We start from the raw sequence: 23,860 nt of genomic DNA on the forward strand, positions 1-23,860 counted from the left end.
GCGCCGCTCCTATTGGTCGGTGTGGGATCCAAGCACTTGAAGTAGGTGGTGGTGACGCTAAGCTTTGCCGCGAAATCGGTCTCAGTGCTCTCCAAGCTGTGGAAGCGGCAGGACGTCAGTTACTGTAAACCTCTGCACGCCGACCGTGTCACGAAAGACCAACCGGGCGGAAATTTCGAGTTAGCTTTTGCAACGTATTGAAAATGACCCATAATAAAATGCCAAAGCTCTTGAGTGGCACACCGACCAGTCTCCTAAGCCCAAAAAGGCAAAAATGAGCAAAGGAAAAAATGTACTGAAATATAATGTAGGGGAAATAATAGAAAAGAAAGGAAGAGGAAGGCTAAGGGAGAAATTTATAGGTGATATTAAACGTGATATTTGAGTGCCAACGTACTAGGAACTGAAGAGAGGGGCAATGGAGTGAGACCAATCGCTGCAACGGCGAGGCTTCGCATCTAGATGCTGATGAGCGTGAGTATTGTTTGTTGCTAAATGGAAAAGTATGATCACTCTATTTGAGTGTTGTGTCATTTTCAATTGTGGCTTATTACCTAATTTTTGCAGTGGGTTAATTCATATCCTGGAAAAAACGAAAACCTCCCTTTATCAGCTGGCTATTCACATTCCTGAATCAAGCACCCGAGCGTGGGACATGGTTAAACTTTTCCTTTCGGTCAGCCATCACTTTATAAGTATCATGGACTCAAGTTTGGCTCTTTCCATCGTATACTTCCCAAAATCCTCAAAACACATAAATTCGCATCGACGTATTATCGGAAAATTTCTAGCTCCGGCAGTGGTTCCCGTCCCTTAGCGCGGAGGTCTGCCTTTTGTCTCTTTATCTCACCATCCCCCTCCCTCCATCTCTCTTCCTCTCTTCCCTGCAGTCCTTTTGACGTGGTTTCGTGGCCGGCGCCCCTTTATTGCTCCAGATGCCGCCCCCAACCCCTCAGCCATTCACACCGCCGCCTTTCCCTCCTAACCCGTCTCCTTGCTTGGGAGTCAAGCGCTCAATCCCTTTGATAACTCGGCCCCCATTGGTCCCGATCTCTTAAGAACGATCGCATGGCTCGCCTCTTCAAATTTCACGCCTTTTTCTCCCGTTCCGTCCGTCCACATCCCGCGCTCACTCGTTCCTCTTATCCGCTGCAGATTATCTCTTTGACACGAAGCTCGGGCAGTCCTTTTGACTCTCAGATGGACCGACCCCCCCTCTCAATTCTCTTTCTCCCCCTCTCCCCCACATCACCCACTCTATCTTCTTTCTGTCTCACCATTGTGACTGTGTCCTAGCGGTTGGTATTTTGTTATCACTTCATGATGCTGCGGTAGCGGGAGAGGTTCGAGTAACATACACGCTCGGTCTGCAGTGAATCCCCTCCCCGGACATAACTTATTAAGTTATTGCCGGCGGAGGACCTCAAAGCCTCTCAGTTTTTGGTAACGGTGGCGGGCATTACCTTAAATGATGTTTGAAGCGTGTGCTTCAAGTGAATTGTGTTCCATTTGTCGGTGCGCTTCTCCCGGAAAATAAAATGTTTTGCGTGCAAAAAGCTATATTTTTGAGTGTGGTGAAGGCGATGCTAAGTTTTTTTTCAATATTGTGTGAATTTCGGTGTATCACAGGCACGATTTCCTATAATTTCGACATAAATTTAGTGGAAAGTATTGTTCAAAACAGATCGAGGGGAAAAAGGGAGTAAGGCTGTTTATGTTTTTACATGGTAGCGGTGGATGTAATGTATGGAGTTCGGACTAGGTTTCTAGAGTGAATTTTAAGTTCGCCTGTTGTAACTGGTACTTCCCTCATCAGATCGTTACAAGTGATGGAAGAATACGCATAATCTGTATCAGAGTCTGAGTCTCAGGATATGTTTCTTATTATCGACAGTAAGCCGCAGACTATCATATCGCTGTGCAAGGAGAATATTTAACACCTTAAAAGTAATATGTGTAACTCATTTAGATGAAAATACACACTTCCGCCCACCTGATGTTGAGGTCTAGATTGAAATTTCTCAGACTCAACGAGTATTTGTAAATGTGTCATTCGTTACCAGACAGCCGAATTTGATTTTATTCATGCTCGTATTTACTTCAGGACGATATTGTATGGGAAAATTTTGGCACCTACGTGATTTGCTTTCGTCTGTGAGCATTTATAGTTACTTGCTGTTTATCAGAATCTATTATTTACAATTAATGTGTAGAGTCGTTTGTATGTGACTAGATATACCAACAAAGCCAACTCAGTTTTGTGGATATAAATGGAATTGAGTGCTCCTTCATAAATGTCATTGACGTTTTGTAAGAGCGAAATGCTTATTGCGAATCCATCATACTATATAGTTTACCGTCGGCGCACGTAACTGATAGTTCGCGAATATGTGGAATCGATATGAAAATTGAAATCATGTACGATTAAAAAAGTTAAGGTGGTGAGAATACAAAAGGCACGGATAACATTTTTTTATTTCAACGGTCACAGTTTCAAACAGAAATGATTTTTTCTTGGAAAAGAAACTGTCTGGGAAGACAACGGTGACGCCTCAGCACAGGAGAGGACGTCGCATTGAAGGGAGATATCAAGGTCACCGAATTCCGACATTTTCAAGAAAATTATTGCCATTGAAACATACTGCACTTTATTTTGTCAAAACTCCCGATTATTATTATTATCATTTACATTTTGTTACAATTAGGCAAATGGACCGGTAGCAACGATCCAGTGATGCACCCTTATTATGCATAAGAAGAACGTACATGTGTATAAAACAAAATTCATTTAAAAAATGGTACTTATGAAGTTGTAAATAAAATTACAATCAACTGTCATATGTTGATTCTGCTCTGCACCTTTTATGCTGTTTGTTTCGCAAATGTAACGTTGAGGTTTCAATTTCATAGACTGGATGGCTGGAAGTATCTGTCACGTAAGACATGCAAACCTGCGGGTGTCCCCGAGGCTGTTGCAAACCTCCCTCCTGGCTGTGAGCCTGTTGCTGGGCATCCATTGTTGTCTCCTCTACAAGTGAGTTCCGGCAAAATTCCCAGTTCCGGCAGTACTGATGCGTCCACGCTTCCCTTCCCGTAGGGGAATGAGAGTCATCCCGTCCTGCCCCATTCCTTCGTCTTCCTTGTTCTTCCTCCTGTCCCTTGCCTAGAAGCCGGCCATTTTCCGACGCTGGAAGAAACTCGGGGAGGGATTCTGTGAGCAGGAGGATATGGGATGAGGCTATGTATCCACGGGATAGACCGCATCATTTGAATGGGTTTCTCGCTTTGCTCGGTGCGGAAAGGTCGTGATATGTAACCGTCTTCAAAGAAAAGAAACGCATACGTGGGATGGGGGGGGGGCATTTAGTAGGCGGGGGCTGTTGAGAATGGAGAGGGAATGAATGAGGCGGAAAAGGGGGAAGAGGTACGTGGGGTGGGGGAAGATGGACGCAGTGGGTCATTACACCATCCTCCTCCTTTCCCTCCTCTCATTTCTGCTCTCCGCGCAGCCCTGTTGAAAGCGGTCCGACTGACCCTCCCGCCCTTCTTCCTCCTCCACGGCATCCATCGCAAGCGCCTGGTCTTCATCGCCCCATTACCGCGTGGACTATCTCCTTGATGGATTGCCGGGCGTGCTTGGGAATGCAGCCCGGGTTGCATCTCCTGCGAAGCCTGTTCCTCATTGATCCCCACGTTTCCCGTCGGCTCCCTCTTCTTCCCTTTGCCGGGGGTTCTTTGTCTCATTGTCGAGTGTCTTATCCCGCAGCTTACTGTAGGCGCGTAGAATCTCTCCATTCCTCCCTTTCTCATGCCGAGCTCCTTTTTCAACCTTCTCGAGCATGCCTCTATGTTGTACTTCCGTGACCCATGAGGGTATACGCAATCTTTACTTACGTAATTTCCGTGGGAATCTTCCTCCTGGAACTGCTTTCTTTAGTATTTGGGTACCTCTGGAATACAGAGGACAGCATTGAAAGCTTTAAGTTAGACTAAAGTCATCGATGACAAATGTATTTTTTTAAGGAAGTTATTTCACCTAACGGCTCATGTTTTGACAAAGAAATGTTAGCTACTTTCTCATCATTTCTTTAATGAAAAACCCTGGTTTGTTTGTCTCAGGACTGAGTTCGTGGAATCTTGAAATTCATAATGGAATAACGGTCGTTATTTTAAATGTCTTGTAGCTGTGCCCAGCGAGAGTATCTTCCTGGAAAAATATCTCATCCGTCTGGTCTTTGCCGAACCGTGATTATATTGTAAGACTGAAAGGTTCTGATGTAGACTGAATCTGCCGGTGGTAGTCTGGTAAATATTTTTGTATTTATAACTTAAAATTATGTTCCTCACGGTCGTTGGTTATTGCAAAATAGGTGGAGTGTAATACATTAATTCGTTAATTGCTTTGGTTCAGCCTTTTTTAGCTGATGTGATGTTTGGCGTCATTAATACAAGAAGGATGGGTGAATCTACAGGTTAATGTTCAGTTAAGCTGTAGCATTAAATGTTGGATTTACAGTCTTAACATACAGTTACTTTCGAAGCTGACATTATCAGCCTGGTCTTTCTCAAATTTTATAAATAAAATCAGGTCGATGAAATATTTTTTCCTCCTATGTTTGCTGTTTAAGTATAAAAATGGTGGAATGTGATCACAGCCTTCGGGGATCATTAAATCCAAACATGGAAGGTACTCTGTAATATTGAAATTTGTATATTAGTTCAAAGTTACGACCCTTCGAAAGGATTTATTTTAGCTCAGAAATTTTAATTTGCCCCCGAGAAATGAAAGCTTTTCGTTTTCATTTAAAAAATTGAAAATAAAAGGCCAGATGTGACCGTTGGCGATAGTGATGCCTGCGAAATTGCAAAATGACGACAGAAGTCGAGTTATAAGTCAGCTGCAGGATTTTCGCCTAATTTTGCTTGAGATACGTTTGAACGTATTTTTATTATTTTATTTTTTTATTATTTTAAGTTGGAAACGAGGGATCCATCGCCAGTACTCTCGCTCCTTCGCTCTCCCCCTCCTTTTGCCCTTCCTCCCTTTTCCCTCCATCTCCCCTCGCGGCGCACCTATTTCGATGTCCCAATCTCCCCGCGCCATCCCCTTTTATCCCCGTCCACTCGTTTTATAACATCGGCCGGTTCGTCCCCCACCGCTTTGCCATCTCGCTCTGATCCCTCTCTTTCATTTATTTCCCTCTTACGGAGTGCGTCCAGGTGTCGGTTTCGCTTTTTTTCACGGTTGGTTACGATTTCACGGTGGCAGTAAGATTTTTCACCGTCGCTCGGCTGTTGTCGTCCTGGAATATTTACGGTTAATGTGACGTCTCTAATCTCGTTTTTCGTGTGTTGAGCTGACGTTCATCTTTTTCCTCCCTGTCTCTCTCTCTTTCGTCTCATTCTACGCTCTGGACTCGGTGGAAAGGAAAAAGTTTGGAGAAGGGGATTGGCTGTCCTCTTGCCTACGTATCTTCGATAAATGTTTTCACGCGTCCGTCGACGTCGATTGTGGCAAAATTCATGCAATGGGCGAAAAAGGATTTCGGAATGTAGCTTTGCTGGAAGCACGACGCTAATTTCGCCCTAAAAGCCCATGTTATGAGATGAATTGTTGTGTATGTTGAGCTCAATGTTTGATAAGCCTTGGTAGTTTTAGGTAGTGATGCATTTTATGAACTTAGTGGAACCCGTCATCGAATCTATCGGAAATTGGATAAAGAGTTGAGGAAAAATATTGATTACGAAAGGTCTGTCGGTTTTTCTCTTTTTGGATGTTGCCAATACCTCTTCGCGCTAGACGTTGGATTTACGATTATATGTTACTCATTTCAATGTTCCTAATAGCGATAGCATTCTGTCATACGTTAAAATCGTTTGCGGTCTTTCTTCGAACAAGTTTCTCTTTGGTTATTCTAATTGTTCTTCGTTTTGTTCTTAATTTGAATAGCTTTTGTCCCACCGTTTTATCAAATTAACGTGCCGGCAAAGTTACGATTAACCTTTTTTATGCCTGAAGTTATTACGGTGCAGAAAATAAACGTATATATAACAACAGCGTCGTAAGCATCATGGGGCAGTGCTCATTCGTGAGATGGTTTTCAAACCATCGCCGGTTGAATTATTTAGTCAGCCAATCGACGCAACAGATCAGTCCTTGTGGTGTGAATTATTTTCGAGAACTTAAAATAAGATGGCTTGCGTTGGGATTTAAGATAAACGTATCAATAACGAAATCCTAGTTGTCTCTAGCAGTTCAGTCTTCTTCTCTTGTGTTTTCGTGAACCTACCCTATTCTGTGTATTCTCACGGCTACCTACACCAACACATTTTTTCAGCCGATTAATGCCGTCATTTCCCAAATGACATCACCCGTGAAGCATCTGACCTCCCCACGAGGTAGTCCCCAAACTTTCGCAACGAAAATAATTTCGCTCAGTCTTGTGATTTTTATCTTCACTTTCCTTAATGAAACATCGATAGATTTGGACAAAGTAGGCATATCCTAGCTATTCATCCGATGAATACCGTGGAATTTGGAGGAGGAGGAGGGGAAGCTTTTGAATTTGAGTGATTGCAACCATTTTGTCTGACGTGGAATGCAATGCCATCAGGAGAATTTCGACCGTCGAGATAAGGGACCGTTGTGTCACGACTCCCTTTCGATGAACTTTTGTAATGCTCACGGAGTGTGGCAAGACCTGTGTTATTTTACGGTAACGTAAGGTCTATAAATTCATAGTGTTGCCTTAATGTATGTTAATTATTCGCTCTTTGAAAAACTTCAACCTCAGCGACGAGGATCTTTTTCTCCTCAGCGATTGGCCCGATGAGAATCTCATCTTCAAGTCAATCGTAGAAGAAATCCTACCGGTTCGTATACGAGTATGTACTTAAAGCGGAAATAATATCGGCTTTTTTATCCGGTCCTTAAGTCATATGACTTGTATCATTTTAGTTTTTTTCATTTACCGTCTTCTACTGCTAATTTCATCATTCGCAGGAATGGTTGATGAAGTAATGTTTTAGAGAAGAAGTAGAGTGAGAGTAGAAGTTAATTTTGGTTTCGAATCGTTTCAACTTTTGTGATTGAGAAATTATCTAATTTTGATCCATCCAGTCCATATAGCAATTGAGTATTCAGTTTGAAACTTAAAAGTGCGTGCGTCATACCATCTCGTATCCATGTGTACACATGCCATCTTACCGGCATAGCTTTTTACTGTATCATGGGTCCGAAGAACGAAGAAATTTATGATTCGAATCGGCCTGGAGGCGAAGGGGAAGTGTAAATAAAGTAAAAGTTTATGTAACCGCAATTAGTATGTTTGAGAATTCCCACAAGGTCATCATGCCCCCCCCCCCTCTCTCTCTCTTTAAACACTGGTTCGCATTAGAGTTGATTTTTTTCCAAATTTTTTAAGTTGTTTATCAGTTTTGAAATTTAAAGGAAAATAAAATAAATACAAATCTATAGTCGATTTGAAAATCCCGCTGCAATCCGAGCGGAGGACACCAACGTCGACCTCGAGGGAGGCGCCCTTCAGGCATTAATTACGACTCGAGGCATCAGATAGCCCTCGCCGATTAGGAGAGTACGATCGTCGGTGCTCGGGGCTTTTCACGTAGAGTGTACAGCGTTCGTGAAACGAGTGCCGCTCCTTCCACCCTCATTCCGCGTCACGCGAACTTGCCCCTTTCCAGACTCGCGTCAGTCCTCTCGAAACCGGGGTAGGGGTGAGCACCAGCGGTCCCTTCCTTGCACCACGGGCTTCCCCGCCTCCCTCCCTCCCCCCGTCGGACGGCGGCGGAGACTCTTTCCCCATTCTTGCGTCACGACGTCTGAGGCGAAAAGAATAACTTCTCCCTCGCCGCACTGACCTTCCATCAAAGCAACCCTTTCAGTTCCCCCCTCCCCTCGGGCCGTCGTCCAACCAACTCTTCTCCGTCTCAACCCCACTCTCTCTATAACCTTGCCTCCCCCCCTCCTACCAACCCTTAACTTCCAACCTCTTCTCTACGGATACTCCTCGCTTGCATGTTTTCACCCTTCCCGGACTCGGTCTGGCTCGCTCCCCTTCCCCATCCCCCTAACCCCTGCGGAGGGGAGCACATTCCTCTAATGGCCGGTCCAGTCTCCCCGGGCCGTAACATCCAAAGCGCACCACACGACCCCACCCCCTTACCCGCCCGACCACAAATACTCTCGGCTCACACTAAACATTTCCTTTCCCACCAAACCCTCCACCGCTTCCCACTGCTGCTCCCTCGCTGCGGGCAGGCTTAGTCCTCTTCCTAGAATGGCCATCTCAGTATGTACATTCGCATTCGTACATAGACGTGCACACATACGTCCGCAAACGAGCATATGCTTCTGCGTAGGCATGTGTATTTCTTCACTCGTGCTTCGGCTCTTCCTCCTGTGTGCGCACTTCCATTGTCTCGAACTTGCTCCTTCCGTGCGAATACTTTCAGCCGAGAGTGCTGCCTTCAGTATCATCCGCGCGACTCGTCGTGACTCAAGCTTCAGGAGAGTTTTCCTTCTAGTCATTATGTGATGGGATTCAAGAGCATTTTCATCTTGTCCTCGGATCCCGTGGATTGAGTCATGTCGAGTAATTTCGTGCGTGGCTCGGGATGAAGTCATTATTACGGCCACGTTGCGTGTTTGGAATCTCATCGAAGTTTTATAGTTGTGGATGAGGAGGTTGTCAGATGTGTTGGGGATGTATCTCGGAATAATATGATGGCTCATTTCCATCTGCTCACTAAAATTACTAGGAGTTGGTCCGCCACCAACTCGAATCTGTAATATTTATTGTATGCAATTGAGAGAGTGATTCCGGTAAGTCAGAATGGGTTAGTAATTGTTTCTACATCTCTTAAATCCTGCCGCGGTGCATGGTTATCATTACAAATATGATTTGAAAGATGCGGAGGTAAATTTATTTATATCTAAGAGCAGAAATTTTATTTTTCTCAGCTTATTACGATATTCCTATTTATCTTTAAACAAAGGTATCTTATCACTAATTCCTTTTGGCTGGGACATTCGGGTAGTAGTAGTATTTAGGGGAGGCGACCGACAGCTGAGGTCATTTGCGCCATAGGGGATGGACAGGAAAGGATGAAGGGTGGAGAGAAACCCGGCGTCGGCATTAGCCTACTCTTTACGAAAGGCGCCAAGGGGTCCGCAGCTTAAGGTCCCATCCGACACACGGCGTACTCACTCAAAGTGCCCTCCACAAAGCACCTCAAGTAGGGATCGACATACCTCTGAAAAATATTCAATACCGCCGGGATTTGAACCCGGGTCCTCTGGGTGGGAAGCCAGTACGATAGCCACCGCACCATCTCGATCCCCCTGGGACATTCGATTTTAGGAAACTTTGCTGAGGCGAACACTCATTTTCGTAATTTCTGTTGGGAAGGAGTGGTTTTGAAATGTACTCATTTTTAATCTCCGAGGGGCAATTGGCTCGCTTCCGTGATGGATGCCAGTGTCTTCTTCACGTACCCTCTTCCGTAACATCCACTCAGCTCTCGCTTGGAGCTGGTTATCTTTCTACTTTATCTTTCAAACGGTCTCTTTCTCAGTGACACTTCTCTTTTCCCCGACATCCACAGCAGAATTCGGCACCACCCGTGGATTGATTAACGTCCTCTTCTCTCCCCTCTGTCCGCCTCCCATCTTTTCCGCCGCACTTTTTCGAATGTCCGGCCGGACTCGAGTCCAACACGATTACTGATTGCACATACTTCTACGTTCTTCCTCCCCTCCCTCTCCTCCTTGTTTTGTCTATTCGTTGACCCCTTCCTCCCCGTCTGGCCACTTTTCCCACGTCTCATTTTGAGTTCGAGTTCTCATGACTGAACGCCTTTCCTCCCCACTCCCTCCCCCCCCTCAACTCGGCGCAGTACACACAAACACTCTCTCCTACCCTCATCCTCTCTCACTCCACGACCTATCCCTTTTTATCCACACAAGACGCCGTCTCATCTCAAAAGACTTGCCCCCGAGGTTTGGAAACCTCCAGAGCCCGCGTCGTCGCGTGTTACCTGTCCATTTACACGCGTCCCCTCCCTCCCTCCGACTCTTTTCCTCTTATCCCCCCCCCCCACCCGCCGGGGTTCCACTGTTCTCTCGTCTCGACTCCATCCCCCGCGAGCTCTCTCCATTCCATTCCCCGCCTCGCCCTCCCGTCTCCTCCAAAACACGTCTTGCCTGAGGCTTCCTGACCGATGCGAAGGTAGCTAATGGAGACAGATGAGGGGTTTAAGCGTTTGAAGTCCTGAGGTATCGACGCGCACTGCTAATTCAACTTGGCGTATGAGCTGATCATGGCTGATTTTGAGGGTGTGCAACATCGATTTGGGTGTGTTGAGAGTGATTTACTGATACTAACCAACGCGTCGTCAGCTTTCGTGGTTAATATTTTGGTTGCTATCACGGTCTATAGGAGGTGAATAGTCATATCGATGTCAGTATGTAAAAATCAGGGTAGCTCAGGAGAGGAAGGTCAATACTTTGGCATAATTCAGTCGATTCTTATTTAAACAAGGTGTCCAAATACGCTTTTAATTTCTGCGAACATTTTTAGAGCTTTATCAATGAAAATGTTTCACCTTATAAGGCCGTCAAGCCTTTGAAAGCCTCGTTAGTACAACTTCCATCTTTATGAAGGCATATTTTGCTTTCTGGTGTTTCATCAAGCGTCTATTTTGTTCGGAATAGACTAATTTGGGGTTGTGATTGTTGAATTCCGAATCGCTGTGATTGATAATAACGAGCAAAAATAAATTATGCCCAGCGTTTAATTTTTCATCGTAAGCATTTGGAATCGTATCGGAAATAGCGCATTTTATTAACAATTAAGTTACGCAAGCAAAACATTCAACTTAAGTTCACAGCACAGCTCGTTCGTCCAAATATTGAAGGTGATGCTTTTAGAAAATGGTACCTTTATTTGATTTAACCTGATACTTGATTTAATACCATTTACTTATTAATATGAACTTTTCTATTCTAATAATTATGATTCAGGAGATAGATTTTTAAAATTAAATATACTACCTTGATCAAAAAGTTCCCGGAATAACCACCGTGTGGCGCTCCCATCGTTCCGATTTGAGTTCTGTTTTTTTTGTTAAATTGGTACATCTGTTGTTGATATTCCCTTTAAATCTTAGTGTCATAACTTGACATTTGCAAAAGTTACGTAGCCAAGAGTACATCTATCTCTGTGTGTGTTGGCGATTTTTTACAATTTCAGAAATGGATTTAAATTTGCAACAACGAACTTGTATTAAATTTTGCGTAAAAAACGGATTTAGTGGCGCACGGACGTTGGAAATGTTGGAAAAGTGTTTCGGCAACGATTCTCTAAAAAAACGGTCGTTTACCAGTGGCACGAGCGGTTCAGAAGTGGTCGTGAGTCAATCGAAGATGATGAACGCAGTGGCAGACCATCGACATCGAAAGTCGGTGAAAAAATTGATAAAGTAAAAGAAATGTTGGTCAATAACCGCAAATTAACCATCAGAGAAATAGCGGAGGACTTGAACATTGCCTATGGATCCGCCCAAGACATTGTGGTTAATGATTTGGGTTTCCGTCGTGTAGCAGCAAAGTTGCTGCCAAAAGACCTCAATTTCATGCAAAAAAGAGATGATTTGCGAGGCTGAATCCGATCCCACATTCATCAAAAGGATCATTACTGGAGACGAGACGTGGGTTTATGAGTACGACACGCAATCCAGACATCAGGCAAGTGAATGGCGTTCACCAAATGAGCCGAGACCAAAAAAACCACGTCGTTTTCAGTCAAAAAAGAAGGCAATGCTGACGGTTTTCATGGATTACAACGGTGTAGTGCATCATGAATTTTTGCCAGAAGGCCAGACAGTAAACAAAGAGTATTATTTGGGCGTTATGAGACGTTTGCGTGAAGCAATTCGCCGAAAGAGACCAGAAATGTGGGCAGAAAACTCGTGGATTTTGCACCATGATAACGCACCGTCGCACAGTGCTATCATTATTCGTAATTTTTTGACGAAAAATGCAACAAATACCATCCAACAGCCACCGAATTCACCTGATTTGGCTCCCTGTGACTTCTTTCTGTTCAATCGAGTTAAAAAACCATTACGGGGAACGCGTTTTAGCAGCCGAGAGGAAGTAATGGAAAAATCGCAGGAAGCACTGATGGACATACCGAAAACCGAATATAAAAAATATTTCGAGGATTGGATCAAGCGCTGGCATAAGTGTGTTGCAGTCGATGGGGATTACTTTGAAGGGGACAATAAAGATTTAGATGAATAAACTTGTATTTTTAATTTTCTGAATAAATTCCGGGAAATTTTTGATCAAGGTAGTACATCATTGGAAACCTTATCCAAGTTATTTTATTTTCTCACTCTTCTAAGTAACTAGTCTCATCACCCAAGCTGAATTGTGTAATTTGTAGCAGTTTGGTTGTGGGTAGCAATCGTCTCATATGTTTGGAGTGTCAAAGATGCTGTTAGACGGTGGTTATTTTCGATGTGAAATACAATTAGTGCGCTAAGCAAGCGCTGACTTTGTGTGGTTGCGGTGACCGATACAAGTGTATATATGTGTCTATCGATGCGCAATGCTGACAATGTTATGCATGCCGATCCGATGATGGTCATTTTATGCGATTTCGCTTTACGAACCTCTCTCCCCACCACGCTCTCCGCCGCCGATGGTTCCACCGTCGGTTTGGGTGCCGTGTATGCGATCGTGTAGACACTTGCTTACTTAGATGTTTAGACCCGAGCATCGCGCGGTCCAGTTCCGTGGACAACCCTTTCCCACCCCTCTCTCCTCCGCCTTCTCCACATCATCATCCGCCGCTCCATCCCAGTATATATCCAACTCCCTCTCATCGTGACTGCCAACTCCTCCAAACCCCGACCGTCATCTGTCTCTGCCTCACCTTTCACTTCTTCCACTTTTAGGGACATCTCCCACTCAGCCACTCACTTGCCCACCTCAGACGTTTTTCATTCTTCATCCGTCTCGGTGTTTCACTTCCCTGTCCGACCACTCTGCTCCCTGGCCTTCCCCAGGCAGTCATTTCCTTCCCCGTCCGGACAATTTTCCCTCATTCGCCTTTTTCTTTGCGTCAGCTGTGACATGGTGGTTCGTATGCTCGATGTGTTCACTGTTCATTTAGGTTCCTAATTTCATCCCATGATGAATTACAGGTCCGTCAGAAGTGCTTGTGGTACAGAATAGGATGACAAAAAAAGGAAAAAACACCTCGTCGAAGAGGATGGCTTTTCTTTTTGATCTCGTTCATGGACTGAAGGCCTATAGTATGATTTTTTATTTATTTATTGACTTAATTGGGCGAGGTTGAGACTAATAGTCCCTTCTTCCACCTAACCCTACATTACAGACATTATATTGAAGACAATCACATACAACCAAGCCCTAGATAGAGGGAAATCCACCTAGGCGGGAATCGAACCCGCGACCCTTTGGGTTGGTAGGCGAGGACGTTACCCCGCCGCCACCGAGGCCGGCATCATGATTGTAATGATAGATAATGAGATAGAAACAATTTCTCTCTCATTAATTGTAGTTTTTCATTTTCTTTTTGGAAATTATATTTAAGAAAAAAAAAACATTCCTAGAAGTGATTGCCAGGTGTAGGTGATATTATTTTGCGATACAGATGTGCGGTTTGGCTAATTCATCTTGCTTTCTTCCGTAATCCAACCCATAGAGGTTTATTGATTCATTCAGACGGTCTCTCACCATAACGTATTTCATTCTTATAGGATTCCCATAAATTTCTGAGCTTCATTAATGAAATTATTTACTCCATGCATACTGTCTCTATTTTCTTTTTGAAATTGAAGTTCTAAATGGCTCTTTGTGTACTCTGAATTACGGTGGGCGTACATTATATGAATAATTTGTATTTTCACTTCATTAATTCATTAGAATTCCACAGGTTTTTGGTTAGAGCAATGCAGTAAGTCCCATATTTTTATAATAGCCTATAAATATAATTTTTGTAGGAAATCCGTAAATGTGAGTCAGATGATGAAATAGTTTAAAATCAGGTTTATTTCACTTTGCGTACTCCGAAACGGGAACGGTATGATGGTTGTATGAATTTGACGATCTCCTGCGCCAAATTCTTCGTCAGTATTGTTTTTCTCTTACAATATCCAAGCACTCTTCGTTTTTTGTTTAGAATTCTGAATGCTTTTTCATCCACATTTTAACAATTTAACAATTTAAGTGTAATAAGCGCAAAAAATTTGGCTTGACTCCCGCCCTCTGGGTATTTTTCCGGTCCAATAAAAAGACTTAGTGAGCGAGTCACCGTTTTGCTGGCCGGCTTGGGTTTCAATGCTTGAGCATCGTCATCAGGCCTCCTGATGATGATCCTAACGCTTGTGATTTTTAAGTTTTCTATCGATCAATGAATTGTTATTGATTACCACGAGGTTTCGCAGGAGCGAGCTTTATTTGGTTTAGTTTCTATTGACCATTGAACTTATTGTGAATCTCACATGGGAGTAAATGATCCTCAGTTGATCCCCCCTCATTGTCATCTTACTTTTATTGGCCTCAGGCTCCTGTAGCCGAAGGGATTTACCCTCCAAATGTTAGCGATTTCGTCGAATTTATGTGTTAGTCTCCTTGTTTTGCCCTTAATTCAAGATTATAATTTGTTTGCACTACCTTCGTATCATCATCCACGTTTGCGTCAAAATATTGGAACAGCACATATGTCTTCAAAGCGTCTGCCGTTACGTTCCGCTTCGTAATGCTGTAATCGAGCGAAATGGACTCACAATTCGTAAGAAAATTGATGATTCTATTTCGAACGTAGGAGATGTGAACATTTACGACCGTGCCGTCGATTCTTGGCACTTTCAAATGTTCTGTCCGTGAACGTAATTAAATATCAATATCACCATTTTCATTCCCGTTAGTCCACTTTTTCTATCACTTCTCCTTTATGCTCTTTGTTTCGTAACTTCCTTCTCCTGATCTATTTTTTGTTGGGCTCCTTCCATCTCAAAGGGACCCGTAGAATTAGTGCTAAGTGAAGAATAAGGGATTCGGAGGCGAGAGGCCCATTTCTCATGGCCCCTTTAAGAACCACCTGCATAGAATGTCTCCTTAATTCACATCCCCTTTCGCTCCTCTCCGTTTTTTTCTTTCGTGTCCCAAACCTGTGCTTTCGAAGGTCCTTTTTACCCACACCTTTCAGCCGTTCATTCTCACAGGTACAAAAAAAAACAAAATCTGCTCCTCGGTTTCCCCAGTATATTTTTTCAGTCAGCATTTGATTATTTAAGGAGGCTCTTCCATTTAATTATCTTCTACTACCCTGTATGTGCTCCCCTCCTGCCGTCAACACGTTTTTCTCTCATTTCCTTCCATGGTTGGCGCCCCTTATTGTTGACTTTCCCAATAAATTCCGGAAAGAGTTGGCTGTCATGGTTAAATTTGATGTGTTCTTATTTTATTGCAAAACAGATTTAATTTGAGGAATGTGGGGACCTATTAAGTATAAACACGCGCATATATATGTATATATATATATATATATATATATATATATATATATATATATGAATGTATATATACACAGGGAAAGGAACTGGCCCCCCTACCCTGATGTGTGAATTTCACACACCGTTGGGCTTAGTAGTGGGTGAACTCTACCATCACCTACCAAACCGACCTTCGGGTTGATTACTGTGTTTATGGTTTATATATATATATATATATATATATAAATATATATATATATATATGTATATATATATATATATATATATACATGTGTATACATCTTGAGCTTTAGCATGATGACTTTGCATCACATCAATTGAATTTAAAGGCCCCGTAAACTATTCATTCAAATTTTGCTGGTAGAAATTTAATTGGATACATCTACGCGAAAACCAATGTTATTTTATTTATTAAAATTTCGTAGTATTAGCGTCAGTTGTGTTTGTTGGTACTCGAGGAGCTGAATTGATCATATATCGTCGGTGAATTTGGCAAAGAATCTCAGCACTTGTGATGCTGTTGAGACCTTACTCTACGATCATAGCAGTCGGTGATGGTATGTTCTGGCGATTAACCATTCAAATGTATTTATCATTTTAGGTTTTGATGATAAAAATTCACTTGTAATCATTCGAATGTGGTAACCAACGGAGTGAATGCATGCATCGATGTCTTTTCAGTTGATTTTACTCGTTGGGATTGAATATTAAAATCCTAAATTTTTGAGCTTAATATTTGTACTTTGTTGTCAGTATTTGGAAATTAACTGTTAAATTGCCCGAATGCGTTCTTCTTGACGTTAGACTATTTCTTTTAGGCTTTGTCATTCATTTTTTCTTGTCTTAAACTCCGCAGTTTAATATGCCTTATTATTTTAGTGGCTCAAAATTTTTCAGGTAATGCTTGGATTCCATTCCGTCTTTATGTTACGGTGGTACGCACCACTTAGAGAGTGTTACGACAAATAAGTGCCGATGTAGGTGTAGGCGACACACCATGGCGCGTAGTAAGGGCTGAAGCCTGGAGTGTTTTATTTCTCCGGTGACATGGAATATCTTAATGGGATTTTTCGCGCTAGAAATATGGAATGGATGAGGGAATGTAAAAGAGGAACCCCGTGGATCATAGACTCGAGTGAAAAAAACAACCCGCATTATGGAGAGCTCGCATGGTCACTGAATCACGATAGCCGTCCGCTCCGAAAGGCTTTTCTTTCCTTATGCTGCCATAAAGTTGTTTTCCATTCCCTCGCGCCATCTATCGCGTCTTGGAAATCGCCGTCGATCTCTCTGCGTATCGGCTCTGCGTCGAGGGAGGGAAGGGGCACCCGGCCAAGGGGGGTTGTGGACGTGTGGAAAGAGAGAGCAAGCCAAGGAGTCGGATGTCCCATTTGTTTTTATGCGATCTTTTCTTTATTTATCGAAAGAGCGGAACCGTTCGTCCTCGTCCTAGACCTGGGTGCCGCTCACTCGGTAATGGCGGCATTGCCAGTCCTCATACCCTTCCTCCTTACGTCTCCGCCTCATATCCATCCTTTCCCATCCTTCCCCCCCCTCCCATTCAGACACGGCCTCTCCCACCCCGTCCCCGCAGCCCACTCCATCTCACGAGTGGAAGACTTGGCCCTTTAAGACTTCAATGGCCCCGCCGTCTTTTCGTTCCACAGCTTTTTCGAGTATTCGCGTCCTTCTCGGGGAATTGATTCGTTTTCGGGCTAGGCCTATGGGTCCGTAGACTATAAATTCCCGATGCCATATTCCTTTTGCTATATGTGGCCTTATCTGTTCGCTTTATCTTGTAATATCTCTCTTCTCTAATTTTCTCCGATGGAAACCTTTTTTTTTTAGAACTTCTTTTGGTTTACTCATTCGCCTGAGCGAGAATGTTGGGCATTTTGCCCGTATTTATCGTTGTGGGCAACATAAATGGTGGTCATTATGCATTTTCGTTACTATGGGATTATTTAAATTGCCGCAGCAGAAAATAATGGCGATTCGTTGTGTATGAATTTGAAGCAGTCATAGAATTTTTCTGCTCCGAAATGCGAATGCTTACGAATCCTAAACCGATGTTTTAACTGTAAAATTTGTTATATATGTCTGGAACTCATTGGAATTTCAGTGAAATATTCCTTTTCATAAACTGGCGACTCGGTCGTTTAGTTGAACAACGCTATAATTTTTTCTTTTTTCTTTCATCGGCTTAGTAGCAATCGGGATTTGATATTCGCTGTTTTTAATTTTTCTAACAGACATGAGTATATTTGGATATCTCTCAAAATGAATTGGCTCTTTTTATCTAACTTCAACAGTCACAGCTGAAGGGTTCTCTCTAAGGAGAATAATCCTTTTTTGTTATCTTTGTGGAAAACGAAATATTATCAATAGCCCGCCGTTCTTCTGGTAGCTTTGTATGCTAGTCACCATGTCTATAAGATCTCTTTAGTTATTCACCTCCTACTGATAAGATGGGATAACATTTTATGAAACCTCAATCAACTTATATCCTCATAAGAGATTCATGTGTCTTGCAGTTATAAAACGTTGTGTTTATCTCGGAAGGTCATTGGATTGTAATAGTGTAAATTTCACGCTATATTGTGTAATTTTTTGTATGTTTGTTTGTACTCAAGTCATACAAAACCTTAGGTATTATTTGCATGCAGGAATTGGTTGTTAATTGACCCTACATGTATTTAAAATTGACTCTGTTAATCCCGCTCCCATTAGTCTTTCAATCGGTGAAAGGTTACAATCATGGAATAACAAAAACCAATCGACCAGGACGAGATATGTAACAGATTTAGCCCCCATGTATTTGCGAGTGGAATGATATGAAGGATACATAAAAGGGAAACTAATGTACTTACCAAATTCTGGCCCCTGGAACATGTAGCGTTTCTCCCAAGAAGCATTGGTACGTAAATATTTATCCTCCAATAATTGCAAAGTCGATTGATGGCAGTCAAATGGGATCTGGAATCGCACCCTGAACGCTTGTCACGGCAAAGCTCAAACCACTACACTATCTATGTTTCACAATCCCAGTTAGTAACAACTTCGTTACCATTAAAATTTCTAGGCATTATGCACAGTGCTCTTTTATTTATCCAAGGTTTATTTCAAACAGAGATCTTGGACTATGATTTTATTATAACTCTCGAAATGTAATTCAATGAAGGGTACAACCTTATGTTTGCAATGTTTTAGTTCATCAACTCGTGAATTGTGATTGTTGTTGAACTTAACGAATCATATTTCAGAGGAAATCTTATTCCAAATCAGGGCCTCATTGACTGAATACACAGCAAAGAACGGAATACACTGCATTTCACATATGATAAAATAACGAAAGAATATTAATCGTTTGAATGCTAACATAGAAATATCCTTGGATCAGCCATGTTCTGGATCTCGTTAAGGTGGCTTCAAAAATTGATCGCTGATTGATCAACTCTGTGAAATTCAGTTCAAGTAGATATCCGACTTTAAATTTTGATTGGCAATGACGTATAGTATGTCTATTTTCCACTTCTAGGAGTGTACAATCTTTTAAAATTTGGATAAAAATATTTAACTCCCCGGGAAGTTTTGGCGAACGGTTAGTGTTGTTTCAGTTTGGCCGTAGCTAAGCGAGCAAGATGCAAAACGTTATAAATGGACTTTCAGATTTGTGGACCTGGTCACAGGTGTCACGGAAATTGGTGCACCGCGAAAAGAAATGAAGGCAGCGTGCACAAGAAATTAACGTAATTGCAAAGGAAAAAATAATATTGCGTGGTGTTTTCATTATTGTAACTTGTGCGTTTGCCACGATGAGAGATGATCGTATATCTCTCGCCAAGATTGCCTCTCTTTTCTTTCCAAATTTCATTTTCTCTTCTGAGTTTCCCTTAATATTAAGCAACCCCCACCTAACTTTCAAACCTATTGCTCTATTCCTGCGCGCGATTTTTTTTGATCTGTTATTCCTTTCCTAAACTTCACCCCATCCCCACCCAACCTTCACGTCCCCTGCCACGTCTTATCCTGTGATGGAACTCGGCAGTGATTTGTATGGAGCAAATTCATTTAAGTTCGGTGGGATCGAAAGGGGTTAACTGCCTCCAGCCGAGGACATTTCCCGCTTCCATCCCCCTCCTCCTCCTTCCCTCCGCTCTTCAAAGAAATGCCCCGCCCTCCTCCACTCTCCAACCGCCAGCCCCCATCCTCTTCCTCCCGCCCCACACCGCCACCTCCTTCCCCCCACCCCGTTCCTTTTCCATCCAGCTCCGAGGCGCGCACACCTTTTTTATTGCCCCAACCCCCCTCCCTTTCACGACGTTTGTCTCTGCGTAATCCCCTCCCTTCTCCTCCTCCCGCCCTCCGTCCTATGCGCACCCCGCGAGGTCTCTTCCGACCCCACCCCCCTTAGCCCCGCTCCTTCAACACCGCCGACCTCATCACTTCTTCCTCCATCCCTTCCCTATCCGGAGCGCCTCCCCCTCCCCCGACCTCCCAAGTGTCTGGCGCCTAGGCATTACGTACTTCCAACATCGGCTCTCCCCTTCCCCCGCCCTCCTGCCTCTCTTCTCTCTCGCCTTCGTTGCATTTCACCCTTCTCTCCCTTCCCCCTTCCCTCCCTCCCCTTTCCATTCGGAACTCCTCCACCCACTCCCCTTCCTACCCATAATTCCCCTTAACCTCTCCCCCTCCCCCCCTCTCTATCCCTTTCCGTTATTTCCCATGGGCCCTCTTCTTCCTTCCGCCACCGAACCGCTTGCAGTTTTCTCCCTGCCCCACCCCCTCCCTACTTGTTCCCCTCCCCCATCCTAGCCCCTCACTCCGTGCTCATAGACCTCCCCCCCTCTCTACCTTCGCCAATTCCCTCCCCCCGTCAACTCTCTCTCTCTGCCCCCCTCTCCCTCGTGTGCCTCCCGTTCTCCTCTCCCGTGGCATCCTCATTTCTCGGGGCTGCCTTGTTGATGCGCATTTGTTTCCCTTCTCCCTCCCCCCCAACCCCCGACCGCCCCTTGCTCTCTCAGGGCATTCAGAGAATGGCTTTCCTTCGTCAGAGGTCTCTTAACCGCCAACGCAACGCGAGGGTGCATGTTTCATTTTATTCCATGTACATTCCCTGCAGTGACAGTTTGGTGTAGTCGGTGGGATAACCATTTGGCATTCTTTATTCGTCGAAAGGAGTGTGCATTTTCCTTGGGAAGGCGATTGAGTGTGCCGGAATGCTTTTCGAGCTGGAGCTTTTCCTGCAGTCTAACATTTTAATGAATTACTAGATGATTTCCATACATATTCGTATTTGCTTTCACGTATTAGCATCAATTTTGCGCTTCCTATGTTTCGGTATTCAGCAACCTCAGTGCATTTCTAGAATATTATTATAGATTGTGAATTATGTGGATTATTAATTTTGGTTTATCTTTAGAAGTTGGAATCGATTTTTCCGCGTCTTATTATTCTGTGGTAAAATATATTTTTTTAAGTCGTGTTCAACATTAGAGGGCAAATTCTTCATTGATGCAAATGATTAATAGGAGAAAGCATCTTTGGTAAATACCAGGCATAGTTGATTATTCTATTGATAAACATCGATGGTGTTGAATTGTTTTTTTTATTCAGTAGTTTTAATAATCTATGAAGTGGGTTTAATGCAGAAATGAGAGAACAATATGGAGTAAGGAGAAAAGAAAAATAAAATTAAATCGTGTTTTAGCCAGAACATTCATTTTAATGAACCAACATCCCTTCAGTGGAAAATAACGTTTCACACATCTGGAAATTATTTAGTTTCCAACATTTTGCCGTAATGAGAATTGTGCAATTTTACCTTTCACCGAAAATATTAGAGCATCAAGCAAGAATATTTTTATAAAAAGATAGTGAAGTAGATTTTTGTTTTGTGTATTGTTTGACGTTCATATTTTTAGTGCATAGAGATGTAGGAATGTCATATTTTCATGAAAAGAAATGGTATAGGCCAGGTATTAAATTTAAACTTTTCTAAAAGAAGCGGAATGTAATCCTCGTCATTTCAGCAATTGATAGAAAATTTGGAAGCATTTCGACGCGTCGAGGATTATTAACTGCTCTTAATTCACTAGTCATCTACGAACTACCTGAACAGTGGGATTGATTAGTCACTCGACCGTTGTTACTATTTCATGCTGTGAACATGACACTCGAATATATCTCAACCAAATAGTGCCCCGTAAAATTCTAGAGCGGAATGTTCCGGCTGCCCGGTTAGCTCTTCACTCTCATGTTTGCATGAATAATTGGGTTGCGTCGGTGAGCCTGCGGCGTTTATAAGTTGTTAATAGATATGTCCTGCAGTCAGTCAAGTACGCCATATTTTTTACCCTCATCCTCTGGCAACCCAGCTAAAGTCATGAGATGTGCAAGGTTTGATTGGTTAATTTTTAAATACTCTTTCATTCGTAAGAGCAGGTGGGATTGAAGTTCGTTCACTTAGATATGCTAATGCGCAGTGGCTAAAAATGCTCCTGGATCTGGAATCGATTATGTATAATTTATCGCTACTTTTTCTCTCTCGGCAATCTGGGTATACGATCTATTTTATATCATCAGTAAAAGTACGTATTTTATCATCAACAATTTTTTGTACGTTAGACTTCATTAAATTAAATATTGTCAAGTTCAATTCTCCTGGGGACTCTAGCTATCAATTTTAAAGATTCCTGAACATTAAATCGTGTAATGTCAAACTTTTTAATAAGATTAAAGAGCTAATACTTCTCACGGTTGCACTTCTAAATTATGGCTGAGAAGGGAATAGAAATCATGCGTATTTTTGCCTTGTGATAAAGTAGTCTAATGTTTTATTTAGAAATATTTAAAATTAAGGAGCTATATTTTTTATGGCCGAGTATGTAATGCGTTTTGTTACTTGCAGCAGGGTTCCTTTTTCAAATCCGAGTATTCCCTCACCTCATCCCCAGCTAAACTTAAGCTATGTCATATTCGGAGAACCTGATCTTTTCGGAATGGCATAGGGTAATGGAAACGACCTTACCCTAGCGGACTTGGTCTGGGGCGAGTATATTTATCAAACTGGGATAATTATGATGCGGTTACATATTTAGTTTTCATCATTCTAGAATTTATTAAGCTACTGCCGGAGTGATATTATTTTGAAGCCTGGGCAGGTATTCTTTATGGACTTTACGCTTTCACGAAACAGCAGATTATTCGTGACTCAGTAGGTGTCCGAAAGCGTATTCTGGCGTGTCTGCTAGTAAATCTGGAAAAATAAAATTGATTATACCTGCGTAATCGTACGTTTTTGAGCTGAAGGTTCACATCGGCTTTCATTCTTTACTCTTCCAGGATCATTGCTTTCCATGCTCGGTGCTCAGTTTTTATCTTTCCCTCTGGCCTCGGCGTCATATAATTTCTAAAAAATGTTTCGCATGAATATCAATTTTCTCGAAATATCAAAAGTCATACTGTGCCGTGAGCGAAGTCATCGATGATATGGGCAATGTGAGCAAAGTTCTGATTTCTGTCATGTTTTAATTGCTTTTACTCTCCTTAATTCACGTTGCATTCCCCTTCTGCTATCTCTGCCCTTTCGTGCACCTCACCGCTTGCCCTGTTACATCCCCAATGAATGTTATAGTTCGTTACAATTTGGCATTATGCCGATGGGTACCTGCCGACCTTGTTAGAGAACACTTGTTTTTCACGTTGAAGGTAGTTGAAATATTAAGTTTATTGAATGATTTTTTGTTATCCACCTTGAATTGCGTGTGGTCCCTAGGTGCTGTAAAATGTTCCGTTTGAGGTACGTATTAAATTTTAATAATTCAATTTGGTCGAGCTCATGTCAACGATAACTTTGATGCGGTACGTGCGCACGAGGGGTTACCTTAAACTTCTGATTATTACTAAAATAAAATCGAGATGGAAACTTAATTTTTATATGTTATTCTTAACACTTCTCCTCATAGACACATCCAGAGTTTCATCTTTTCCTCAGCGATGTTTGACCTTTCGAAGGCCGTAATTGTATAACTCAGCAGATTGCGTCGAAAATCTTTGTTCCGCCTCTTGAATGATGTCATAATTGTTGTTGAAATCTCCGACCCCGAAATAGTTTTCCCGAGTTTTGGGACTAAGAAAAAGTCTGTCTAGGCAAAATGGGGAGAATAAGGCAAATTTTCAAAGACGCGCCGATTTGATTGCCGGTCGTGCCTTGGTCGGGATTTCAGGTCGCTCCTTGTTTGCTTCTGAAAAGGAGTCATAAGTCTTGGAGCCTAGCGTGCTGATACCT

The 23,860-nt window shown here is 42.7% G+C and overlaps 1 protein-coding gene across 1 annotated transcript in view; it reads left to right on the forward strand.

Annotated features, from left to right (window-relative positions):
* LOC139688305 (uncharacterized) overlaps window positions 1-23,860 on the forward strand; it is a 455,056-nt gene that overhangs the window by 28,755 nt on the left and 402,441 nt on the right. The window lies entirely within an intron of this gene.

This window comes from Hetaerina americana, unplaced genomic scaffold (assembly GCF_022747635.1).
Source record: "Hetaerina americana unplaced genomic scaffold, ioHetAmer1.1.p SCAF_2, whole genome shotgun sequence".
NCBI lineage: Eukaryota > Metazoa > Arthropoda > Insecta > Odonata > Calopterygidae > Hetaerina > Hetaerina americana.